Consider the following 12,699-nt stretch of genomic DNA (forward strand, 5'->3'; position numbering starts at 1 on the left):
TGAATATTTCTGGACACTACACCTGAAAGACATGAAGATAAAGGCCTTTGCTTTTAAAAAACTGAGTTTCCAATCTGAAAATGTGTAGATAAGTGCACAGTGCCAAGAAACTCTGAAAGGTGAAGATAGCATATGCAACATTAGTTGCATAATTTCAATATAAAATATTTTATATTATTACTATGTATTTCTTTCATTTGCTGTTTACTGTCCAAGAAAGGAGTCTTCAAGTATTTGGGGGCTGTGCTGGACCTTTACTGATCTGCAAAGAGTTGATGGCCCTAAGGTTTTGTTCTCCCAATAAAAATTTCAGGATTATGTAGAACATATAAATTGACTTATAGTCCCAGATATATTCTTGAGAACATAATAATTGACTGGAAATCTTTTATCCTTGGAATATTATTTAATCAAAATATACCTGTGGACTTTTGTATTCATGTATCATCTTCCATTGGAAACATTCCTGCTTTCTTAACAGATAGCATTTCAGTGCTAGATTAAGTAATAAAATTCCCTTTGGAGTGAAGTGCCCACTCAGTAACAGCAATACTCAGCAATGATTTCATAGCAATAATAGATGTATGGAGCAATTACTAACCAAATTATAGTTTGCATAGAAGACTAATTTTAACTTCTTACCTGCAGAAGGTGAAGAGTCTTGTGACCACAAGTGTCAGAACTTATTGGAGCATTATAGATAATTTAACATTTCAGTATTCATATATTAAAAATATAATTATCATAATTAAAGATATAATTATCAAAGAAGAAGAACCAATAATTAAGGCAGTTCTTTTTACATGTGTAGTCCACTTTCTGGGTTAGCACATGAATAGAAAATTTAGGAAATACTTTTCCTCCACATTTCTGTCTAGACACTTACATGGTCCTTTTCCCACCTGCTTGAGACATTCTAACCTTTGCCAAGGCAGGAAGTTTGTATTTCCTTTATTGAAGCAGAAAGTGATTGTAATTAGTGTATTGTGTATGGCACTCCCCAGCACTTCCCCTTCCACAAAGGGAAGGAATTTTAAGATAAACAGCACTTACTTTTATATAAATAAATAAATATAGTGGGCTCACTTTCTTGCTGGGCTTTTTCTGCCTTATTCACCTGTGTGAGGTGAGCCAAGAAGCAACTGAATCTGCTTTCCCTAGTTTTCATAGTGTGCATATATCTCCAGTGATAATTTGAAGAAATCTTTGATAACTTTAGATTATCTTAAACCATTGTCTGTAGCAGTTACTCAGAATTATTTCCAGTCCTTCCCAGGACATTCTTCTGAGCCTGGGAAATTGTATTCATTCACATCAACAAAATATGTTCCTGTTGAAATTTCTCTTTAAAATGGGCTTCAGATTTTGTTTGTTACCAATTTCAGAAGATCGTCTACATTATATGTGCTAGACTATAACACAGGATAAGAAAAAAACAATTCTTCTAATTATTATCTTTGAGAAACAAATCTGATATCACAGTTCACTGTAGTGTATTTCAAGCAGAAAGTGGTAATGTGGGGTTGAGTTCCCACCTCTTCCTTAATAATATGGAAGAGTTATTTAGTTGAAGATTTGAGTCTATGCATCAGGAGCTTCTATAGTGCATTGCCAAAATGTCCAAGTTCTGGTAAATGTTCATAAGACGGCACATACTTTATTTGTTCTTTTGGGACTGTTTAAAGTAAAGGTTTTTTAGAAAAATACTATTATTTGCAGACACGATGTGTCAGTCAGCAGAAATGTACAGGAAAATATTTTTTTGGTTTTCGTTGGCAACATGGTTACATTTTTTTTCCAGGCTTAAATGTAAAAATAGATTAGCACACAAAAAAAGCTGTTTTAGTGATGTTAACGTTTATACCAACCATATTACTCCATTGAATTCCCAGTAAAGGCTGATACTTGTTTTGTGTGCTACTCTACCTATCACAACACAGAACCTGAGGTGTACATGTAAATAATGGGAAAACAAAAGGTATTACATTTCCAACATTAATATTTGACTTTTACAATCTCAAGTGGATTTGTTTCAATCTTAGCATTTGCATAATTTCTGTTTGCTCTAAAACAGAAAGCCAAGAAGGCTGATGACATCCTGGCCTGTATCAGCAATAGTGTGGCAGCAGGACCAGGGCTGTGACTGTCCCTCTGTACTCTGCACTGCCAAGGCCACGCCTCAAGCATTGCGTTCAGTTTTGAGCCCCTCACTTTCAAAGTGACATTTTGATGCTGCAGCATGTCCAGAGAAGGGCAACAAGGCTTGTGAAAGGACTGGAGAACATGAGGATTGGCTGGGGGAGCTGAGGGTGTTTAGCCTGGAGAAGAGGAGGCTCTGGGGGACCTCATTGCTCTCTACAAGTGCCTGAAATGAGGTCATGTTGAGGTGGGGGACAGCCTCTTCTACCTTACCTGCAGTAAGAGGATCAGAGAAAACGGCCTCAAGCTGAGAAGTGGGAGATTCTGATTAGGTAAAAAAAATTATATGGTTTTGGTGGTTTAGAAGTTACAGTGGAAGTGCTGGCTTGATGGTTGGATTTGATGATCTTAAAGGTCTCTTCCAAAATATTGAACTATGATAAACATTCAGTCAGCTGGATTTAATTTTTAAATTGCAAATTAAAATGAATTCCTCTCCTATGATGAAAAGAAATGTACATCAGCAAGCAAGAAATGCATGCAGGCAGTATCTGGTACACAGGACAAACTTCATTAGGAGATCCTGCCTGGGCTCTAGTGAATAGAAAAAGAGAATGAAATATTTAGATTTTTTATACTTCTTCTGCTACAGATCCATTTTAAAAGTATTTCTTCAGCCACACTGAATACAAAAATCTGGTTTAAATCAAGACCCACATATGTTATAGCAACTTTTCTCAGGAGAGCCAACCTGCTTGGTTTAGGCCAAGCTTTCAGCTGAGCTTGCTCCTACCCATTTTTGCACCTTACTCACAGCTTGGAAGACTTATCCTTAAAATAGTGTAATTATTTTTCTGTAGTTGGATTTTGAAGTATTTTTAAATTTTTACTCTATGGTTGAATTCATTCTTCTGAATAGGCTGAATCACAGTATGAAAGCACTAACTAAAAACATAATTGTTTCTTTCAGTTCTAAGTGCCATGTGTGTATGTACATCCAGATGTGTGTAACTTTAAAGAGCAGATTATGCAGATTTTTTTTATTAAGGAAGATAATGCAAGTGTGTTTCTGTGTGAATATGAATCTCATGGTGTGTGAATATATATATATATGTGAGTGTGTGTTTGTGTGTGTCCTTACACACACACACACATCTATAAAATTTCTATCTGACTTACGAGGGTGCTTTGTTTAAAGCAGCTATTAAAGTGAAAAACTATTTTAATAGCCAACTTTGGCCAGCAAGCAGATTCACCAAGGCAATATAGAAAGTTTTGCACAAATGAAAGTAGAGTTTCCTTGCTCAGCAACCCAGTGGTGCTGTATTTCTTTTAGCCCACCTCACTCTACTTACATTGGCTCTGAAATACAAAGCTTTGCTTTGCAGTGTTTGAAGGTTTCAGGAGGGCAACCTGATTTATGGCTATTTTTGTTCTGACCCAAGATCTAGTGAAATTTTTAGTATAAGTGAAGCTTTGAAAATCCCAGAGGTGATCATAATGTTTTGTGGATGGGGTGTTTTCATGCAGTCTGTGTTTGTGTGTGATTTGTTTTTCCTGTTAAAACTTCTAGGGGATTTAATAAAGGCATGAGTTACTTGGTATTACATTACTGATGGTAAGCATATTGCAAGATGATGCTGTTTATTTCTGTGCAAATCTGAGGTACCAGAATTACAGAAAGAATATTTAAAGGGAATATTGACCTATACAGCTGCAGAGGTGTTGGTGCATATCAAGAAATGTCTTTCAGGTGTTTTAATGAAAAGACTTTCGGAGGTCTTTTTGATGTGTTTTTTGAAAGTTTTTCTGAAAGTGTTTCAGTGAACACTTTCAAAAGTGTTCATCTGTATTTCTCAGCTGACAAGCCACCTGACTGTATTTTTCTCTATAAACTTCAGATTGTTTTCTTTTCCACAGTATATATCTTCATCATCTGACATGGCCAAATTCTACTCTTTTTCTGCTTCCAATGCTACCTGATAATTTTCATATATCCATGGCGTTTCTCATGTGCATGAAATCAATGTCCTTGTTGAATAATGCTTATTTTTTCACATATAACATTTGTAGGCAATTTTTCCAGGCAGTAAATAGATTGCCATACTGCTTGGCTGTGCTCTAGGAGAAAGTGCTCTTGATTTCCTATAAAACTTCATAGTTTTCCTATCCTTTTCAAAATCTGGAGAGCTGTATGTGATGTGAAAAAGAGACCTCTTCTGTCAGTGTCTGTAGGCATGTGAAATCCGCAAGGTGAGACTGTGGAAGTTCACACTGTATTGAAAGTACATTGTGTTGTCTTATGAGTCTCTAGGATGTTACATTCCTTTATCTTTAGTGACTTTTGGAGTCTCTGCTAGAGATTTTGCAGTTATTAATGGTTTAACATTTTCTTAAGTGGTTCATATGGAATTTCTGGAAAATGGTTGCTTCTGTTTTCTGCTTTGTATTAAAATACCTAAGCCTCTTTTTTTGTTGTTGTTTGTTTGTTTGTTTGTTTTTGGTTTTAAGAAAGAGAAAAACAATCCTATCAGTTGTATTTCAGAAACACTTTATGTTTAGATGCTGCATTCATGGATATGCAACTGAATTAGATGACTGTTGTATGCACATTTTCCACATAGATGGAGAGAAAAAAGGAGTGTCTCAAGATAAAATCAAAATGATATGTCAACATTTTCTAAAACAATGAACTTTCGGCTATTGACTCTGAGGCTACATCTACAGTTGTCTCAGGCACATAAACCACAGCAACTTTAAGTGTTTCTGTGATTTCAAAGATATAAATTATACTCTGATTCTAAAACTCTAGGTTCCCATGTCTGCCATCCTTTCAAAAGTTAATGGTGATGTTGATAGATATACAGAGACAATTAATATGAATAATGACATTTGTCAGAATCACATTAAATACCCAGAAAAAGGAGGAGGAGGCCCAGAATCACAATCTCTGCCAGGTTTCCCTTGCTCTCCTACCAGTTATATGGCTGCCATCAGCAACCAGCTGCAAGCAACGCATGAGCCTTCTCTGCAGCCCTAGCTGGAGCCCATTGCACCACTCTAGTTCTGACATCAAAGGTGCGCCATGCGCTGTGCAGACTGGTGCGGTGGAACCATTCCCGGCATGATGAAGCTTAGCACTGACCACATGCATCACAGTTAGCACAAAATCAAGGGCTTGGTTTCAACTCTGAGGAATCTTTTAGGGAAGGAAGCAGTGCTTTTTGGAGCAGGAGCTGATATCTTAAAGGAGCAGAGGTTTGTGATCGTCTAAGTTTCAGCATATCCAGCTGGTGTATGGTATCTCACTGAAGTTTTCTTCAACAAACAGTCCCAGGGATTCTGCAGGATCACAGAAGTATCAAGAAATTTAGACCTCAGAAACACAGAAGTTGTGGATATTCTGTTTGTTACAGGCTGCAGTTATAAACGAGTGTATTAACATGTGAGCACAAATGTTAGGAATTAGTTTCAGGTTTTTTTGGTATCCAGGTCTTGAGATGAAGTAAGCCATTTGTGCACTTCTTTAACAGATCTGATTATTATCTGTGGGCATGGCTCTGTGTGGTGAAATGTTTGGTTCGAAAAAGTATAGAAATCTTTAATGTTAGATTTAACATGTTGTTTAGGCAAAAGGTGATAAAATACCTCTGGTTCCATAGTCTTCTGGCTGCAGTTTGCTCCTTCTACAAGTTGCCAGACAGGGCTATTGCATCCTCACTTTTAACAGTCTTTGAAACTGTTTTGAAACTTTGTAAAGCTAACATTCCTGTTGAGCACAAACTTTGGACTTTTTTTGTGGTAGACTGTAACTAGAAAAGAGAAGTGACCTAGGGACAGTTAGTTATAATAAATTACAAGAAAGCTCCGTTGACCACTGAGGCTAATTGTCAGTTTGTAACTAAAACACAGAACTTGCATTATGTCCTTTTTTGGGTTAAGAAGATAGATGTTTGTGCTTTAAGCATTACTGTCTACAAATGCAAGAGACAGGCCCTGTTTACTGAGTGAATTCTTGTAAGAGTACTGAATCAGAGGAACTGTTTGCAATGCTAATATTTGAAGGAACATGCTCATTGATAAAGAGCAGAACAGAATAGAATTGGAATGCTTTTAAGCAGGCAGTAGATGAAAGCTGGGGGAGTTCAGTGAATTTGTATTAATATACAGAGCTCTGTGATGCCAAATGTTTTTGCTTAGTAACCTCTCTTTTCTCCAGAAAGATTTATTATGTCTGTCAGAATTTCCAGTACTGGCAGAGCAAAGTTGATTATGCAGAGTAATGGAGGATTGACTAATCAGAGTGAAACTGGGATGTTTGGGAGAGAGTTGTAAAACATGTGAATAGTACCTTTCTAATTAATGGAAAGGCCAGGGCCCATATAAAGAATATACAATACAGAAGCTGCTTATCTGAGAGATTAAAATTTTCACAAATTCTTAAATAAATAATACTTACTGTGCTTCTGAGTTATGGAAATTCTTTCTGTCATTACTGATGGTCTTTTTGGTAGAGGTAGAATCACGGAAATTTTCTGTCAAACTTCCTGAGTTACCGATGTTACTCTCTGTGGTTGGTTTTTGAAATTGTTTTCAAATGCTTCCTCTGTTTAATTACCTCAGATTCCTCAAAATTGTGTTATGGGTTGTTCACTGCTTTACATGAATTTGAAAATGTCTTTGCTGAGAAATTGATAAAGGAAGGTACTAATATTATTAGTTTCTCAGTTAATTGCCCTTCATTTTGAAAACTTCAGGGTTTCCTAAAATCACTGACCAATGGTGAGGTTTGTGGAATAATTTAAGCTAAGCAACTGCAACATGCTGCATTAAGGACAGAAAAGAGGTAGTGAAATAGTTTTTTGGATACTGGGGCACATGAAAAATGTGTTTTCCTTATTGAGAAGCAAGTTAATGTTTCAGAGTTTTCCTTGGATGGTCTTGGATGTATCCATTCAGGTCTAAATTAACGGTTTGTCCTGTAAATTGCTGAATGTGCCTAATAATTTTGTTATCTGTAATCAGGTCTTGCATTGCACAGACTCCAGTCATATGACTATTGCAGGTTGATGTGCAGATTGGCATGTTGTGTGGACAGGAACATGTTGAAACTAAACCTGTGCTTTTTGTTTAATGAAACCATTTCAGTGCCTTTTTTTCAGAAAATATTATTAGTTTTGCTATTATGATAGTACACATTGTCCAGTGTTTTTGACTGCCTTTCTATTCAAATTCTCATTAAGGTGCTAACTCTTAGGATTTATCTGTGGCATGTTTGGATTTTTTGTTCCTCAGTTAAATAAGAATTACATTTATTGCTGTTGGTGAATTTACATACTGGCCTAAATACTGAAAGGCAGGTAAGCCATCAGAAATAATAGTGTTGTATATAATATCCAGGCTAAGTCAGGCAATGGCTGGGAATATCTCAAAGCTATAAAAGTTTTTAGGAACTGTCAAGTTTACTTAGTTGTGCTTCATTAACTCTAAACTTTTCTCTTTCAGTTCTATACTAAGTATGTATGCCTAAGTAGTTTGGAGCACTTGTGATAGGAGTACTTATCTGATATAATTTCACCAGCCCAACTGCTTCCTTCAGTTCTAGTTTCATGTTTCCTAGCTGAAAACAGAGGGAAAAGCAAAACTAAAAGGTGAACTAAAAGGTGAAGTACTAAAGTACTTTTCACTTTAGGTGAAAAATACTGCATAGAATTAATACAACTGGTTGCTAAGCCAAAGTTAGCTAAGTGATAATTAGGTGGTATTGAAGGTGATGCCTTCTGATTTATACATTTCTAGGCATTTTAAGCTGTTATTCAACTGCTGTTTCTTCTGAAACTTCATTGTGTGAGCTATCTCAAGATTGCACAGAAAAGACCTTTAAGATCATCAAATCCAACCTTTAACCCAGCACCAACACCATGTTTACCATTAAACATGTCCTCAGGTGCCATATCCACACATTTTTTGAACACTCCCAGGGATGGTGACTCCACCGCTTCCCTGGGCAGTGTTCCAGTTTACAGCTTGTAAGAGTTATATATTATTGCTACCTTGGTCATTTAACCAAAAAAGAGTTCTCCTGAGCTTGTGAGAAATTCCGCCATAGCACTTATTCCAATTTGTGAATCAGATGATGTCATTCATCAGTGTTATTTATACAATCAGGATTTGTATGCCATGGTAAGCCTTCTCTGTGGTCTGAGTATTTAATTAAATCTTGGAAAAAACTCCAGAGTAACACCAAAGGCAGGGAGTTAATATCCACCCAAAAAATTCTCATACTCCTTTGTATATAGGGACATCTTCCAGGCACAAAAGAAAGATTTTTGCATTTTCACTGCTTAAATATGCTAATAAAGGTTGATGCAAAAGGTAGCACATTCAGACATTGTAACAAGTTTTCTGGAAAGAGCATGGACGCTGATTAACTTCAGTCACACTACCAAATGCTGATCAGGTGTTTTCCATTTCTGTTGCTACTGATAGGACTTAACCTGGAACCTGAGTATGAAATCTTTGCATCTCCAAGAATTTCTATGCCATTTAAGTAACAGAAAATTAGTGAGATACTTCATTCTTCTTAAAAAAAATATTACTCTGAGAGCAAAAACGAATATTTTTTAATGTATTTCAATACTTGGATGAATTTTAAACAAAAATTTTCAAATTCACTTGAATGAAGTTAAATTCATACGAAAGTTGCCTGATTTTCAGAGCTACTAATTACTGTTGCTCCTGTTGGTTTCAATGGTATGTCTGTGTGCTTGAACACACAGACTACTAGTGTGAATTCGTGAATTCATTTACACAAGTTTGGAAAGCAGTTGTAGCTTGATTTTTCTGTGATAAAACAAAAAGACGATGGATTCAACATGTACGTGCCCAGCTAGCACATCACTTCTGCTTGTGGTTGCCATCTACAGTAGGATAACTTGCATAATAATAGTTGTGGGATGGGTGAGTGGGAGACTTGCAGTTGATTTTTTCCATTACAGCTAATTCTAGCAGATATTTTCTCTGATTCTAAAATGATATAGCAATGCAGTATGAAATCTAAGAGCTGAAACTTAAGAGTTATAACAACTTACTTAGGAGGACCTCTGTTGTCCAATCAGCTGGTTTTGGTGAAATTTCCTTGAAATAAGATTCAATTAATGTTAGATAAATATAAGTGCTATATTATTTTCTATTTTGTTTTGAGTTTAACTTCATTCATCTGCTTTTCCTGATGTTTTCTCAAAATCAGGCATTAGTTGAAGTAACTGCTAAAATGATAGCTTGATAAATGAACACTGGCTGATGCTAACAATTCTAATATTGCTTTAGAAAAAAAGAAAACCTAGTTATGGAGTAAGTAGCCAATTCATGGATCAACAAAAATACATGAAAGTGAAACTGGTCAAGTGAATATTGTTATTTATACCTTTGTCATTCATGCAATCAAGTCTTAAGCTACATGTCTTAATTTTTAGGCCTGTACTGGGTTCTTGGTAAGAGTGTAATATTGCACAAATACCCCTACTTGAAATCTTTAGATAGTGGAGGTGAAATTTTCTCCAATTAGTAATTGAGCACACTAACCCATTTGAAATTACTTTTCTCTTGTTGTAAATGAAACTTTGGCTTTACCTCCATTAAAGACTTAATTCATTTTTGGGGCAGTTGAATTAAAAATGTGTATGTGAAATAAAACTTCATTATCTCATTTGGTCATAGCCATTGAGAAAGTAAACAGCAAAGTCATCCTTAGAAGAATGGATATAGAAGTTCATTCTTATCCTTCACAATTACCAACTAAAGATAGGCTTTACAAGCCCTTCCTTGGCAGTGTGACTTATGAGAGGTCCAGCTTTCAGGTGCTTGCTCCTGGACAAGCACCACTTTGCTGCTGCACCAGCAGAACCCTTTGGGTGGCTGCTCTTTAGTCTGAAGGAGTGAACAGACTCAAGATTTAAAAAGGCAAACAAATAAACAAAACAACCCATCACTCAAAACCAAGCCACAGAAAACCCAACCAACAAACAAACCCATCCATTTACCCAATTCTATGTTGACTTTCAACTTTTAATTCACTTGCTCTTTCTGCTAGGGTCCTGAGCTGTTGTGCCATCACAAACAGCAGTGAAAGAACAGGTTTGGACGTAAGAAGTATTAAGGGATGTCTTGCTAAGTGGGATAGAGAATTCATGGCATTGTAAGACCAGGTGGTTCCTAAGTGAGAGCAATCACAGTGATATTCAGTGTAGCTCAGCTTACATTTATTTTTTGCTGTATACCTTTGCTGTATTTTTTGCTATATACCTTTTCTAGATTAGTATTTTCTTTACTGAGAGCCACTGATGTAAACATGGCAACAATTACTGTAAATTTTTTAAGATTGTTTGCTGCCCAGCTGCTGCTAAAAGCAGTAGGAGCCACTCAGTGAACTTCTCAAACTTTTTTGGAAAAAGCAGAGGACGAAATGACCTACCATGACTTTTTGTACTGTGATAAATACATTTTTGTGTTCATGTGTGTGTCTGTGTGACAGTGCCTCAATAAATTATGTTCTCAATAAAATTCCATGCCAGCAAATACAGCATGCAGACTTGAAGGGGAATTGGATTTTTGCTCAGCAATATGCACACTAGAAATACAATAACCGGAATTTATGTTTACATTAATTACAACATCAACATAAATTTCTCTGGGCTCTTTCCTCTTCCTGTACTATGTGGGTTGCTTTTCATCCCTCAATGTATGACACAATAAAATCTCTGTGATAGATGAGAAAAACTGAGTGCAAGGACTTGTTTTTTTTTCAGAAGAATATTGTAGATCCACTGGGTTTTGCTGCATATATAATTTTTCATTATGTACAGTCAAAAAGTCCTACTGTTTTGGTGAAGAGCTCAACCTATGTGGGTGGCAACATCTGTCTCTTAGTAAATAAATATCATATAATATTTTACAGTAATTCTTCAAAATAGAAGACTTTGTTTTTGAGAAACACAAAGAGTAAGCAGCAAATGAAACTGTGATAGATACTTGTGTCTCTGTCCTATTTATATCTGTTGGATTAGGCCTCTGTTTTTAATTTGTTGGTTTCTAGAGGAATTTCTGAGTCTACAGAAGTAGCATCATAGAAATTAGAATTTTATCCTTTTCTTTTTTCTTTCTATCCTTTTATTTTTATTCTTTTTTTCTTTCTTTTTAAAATTATGTACATTTTACACATGTCTTTTCTTAGATATTTTGCAACTCCATTGCTCTCTGGTTGGTGACATTTAAAAGGTAGTTTTCACTAGAGAATTTCTTTTAAATGTTGTATTGGGGATCCAGCTTCATGTTCTAGCCCTTTGAGGCTAACTCCTGGCCTTATATGATGATCCTCACTGAAGACTTTGTGGACACTTCTGAGTGTTTAAAGCAAGATGTTAAGTTGCAGAGAGGTTTCCTATTAAGGAAAAGTGATGTAATGTCAGTGGAACACTGCCAGCTTCTCTCTGCTCATTTTATTTATATTAGCTGCATACCAAAGAAAATGCTCCATAAAGCATGAGTGAGTGCTCCTTTCTATATTTAGCCAAGCTAATATACTAATACCAGGAGATTATGTTTATATGCAATTGAAAGAATTATAAAAAGATTTGGGGGCATCTTACAGAAATAAAAGCGGTTGAACTTGGGAAAAGTAAATGCTATATTTGCTCCTGGTGCATAAAATGACTAGGGTAATTTTTTACATTTGTACTTCCAAGATATGTATTGCTGTGCTGAAAAACAGTTTAACATTTTAATTGAACTATTTTGCTGATTGTTTAGGGAACGTAAAGTACAAGGAAGTTAGTTACATTGATCTGAGCCTTATTAGTCTAAGCACTGCAGATGTCTCACTTTTAAGCAATTGACAAGATTGGCATGATTAAAACCAAGCTTGCCATTCCTGTTCCAGTCTGATCTTCTGGTCTGAAATATTCACATTCCTCTTCATACAGAATACAGTGTGATACTCTGCTTTTTTGGCAATGCTTAAACTCAGTTTGGCATATCTTTGTCCATCACCTTCTCTGACTTTCTTTAGGACTGTTTTTTAAATGAGTAAATGAGTTTCCTTTTAAACTAGTGGATTTTTTTCCTCCTGGCTTTTGTTCAACTTTTTGTTCTACAGCTGATGGTGTTGATAAATAATCACAAGATTTCTTCCTGACTCTAACAATGTTACTTCATAATGCTGTTAAACAATTTGACCTTTTCTATTAATTCTACTCCTCCATGGTGACACTAGCTGGGTGTGGTAGTGTTGGAGCTATGGATCCTCCCTGATACAATTCCACCTAAAAGAATATTCCCCATCAAGAGTACTAAGTACATTTGTTAGCTGATAAATAAGAGCTGTCATACTAGTTAACTAAATCATAACGTATATGAAAAAAAAAAGGTACTTTAATAAATTAAATGCGAAGTCTAGTGTGACGGTGAAACCATGTGATGTATTACGAGTTCTTCAGTTGTCTCATGAGCTACTAAGTTGTGGGTGGGGGAAAGAATTTTGGGTAGTGTTATTTTTATCTGCAT

The 12,699-nt window shown here is 35.9% G+C and overlaps 1 protein-coding gene across 5 annotated transcripts in view; it reads left to right on the top strand.

Annotated features, from left to right (window-relative positions):
* Positions 1 to 12,699, top strand: part of PALLD (palladin, cytoskeletal associated protein) — a 190,734-nt gene that overhangs the window by 126,195 nt on the left and 51,840 nt on the right. The gene's annotated exons all lie outside the window — the stretch shown is intronic.

Source organism: Vidua macroura, chromosome 4 (assembly GCF_024509145.1).
Source record: "Vidua macroura isolate BioBank_ID:100142 chromosome 4, ASM2450914v1, whole genome shotgun sequence".
Classification (NCBI taxonomy): Eukaryota; Metazoa; Chordata; class Aves; order Passeriformes; family Viduidae; genus Vidua; species Vidua macroura.